The sequence below is a fragment of the Poecile atricapillus genome, chromosome 16, assembly GCF_030490865.1.
Source record: "Poecile atricapillus isolate bPoeAtr1 chromosome 16, bPoeAtr1.hap1, whole genome shotgun sequence".
Classification (NCBI taxonomy): domain Eukaryota; kingdom Metazoa; phylum Chordata; class Aves; order Passeriformes; family Paridae; genus Poecile; species Poecile atricapillus.
The window spans coordinates 505,001-505,563 of record NC_081264.1 but is presented as its reverse complement, the minus strand read 5'-3'; positions in this window follow the sequence as shown (position 1 = coordinate 505,563).

Here is a 563-nt window from a genome sequence, read left to right as displayed (position 1 = left end):
TCAGTTCAGTTCTTTCCTGAGCTCAGAGCTTGGAATGGTTCTGTCCCTGAACATTTCCAGAGCTCAGTTTGGTTCTTTCCTGTGCTCAGAGCTCGGGATGGCTCCATCCCTGATCATTTCCAGAGCTCAATTCAGTTCTCTCCTGTGCTCAGAGCTCGGGATGGTTCTGTCCCTGATCATTTCCAGAGCTCAGTTCAGCGTTGCTGTGCTGGGGCTGTGCTCTGTGGGAGCAGAACTCTGCAGGTTGTAACAGATTCTGTTAATGGAACACTTCCCCTCTTAGCACAGAAAAGATATTTTAATGCAATTAAAATTATGCCACATTTACTTTTCTGGTATGAATGGTAGGGAAGTCAACAAGGGCACTTATTTATATCTGTGTAGGATGAAAGAGCTCAGTGGAAACCCAAGAAAAGCATCCTGGCCCACAGGTCTGAGTCACCCTGCTCAGCACATGCCTTAGCAGTGAACCAGCTTTGAGGAGGAAAAACATAGAAAGCAGATATGGAATCTGAACCCAGCTCTGCAGGGATTGCTGGATTGCAGGGAAACACAGATTTTGC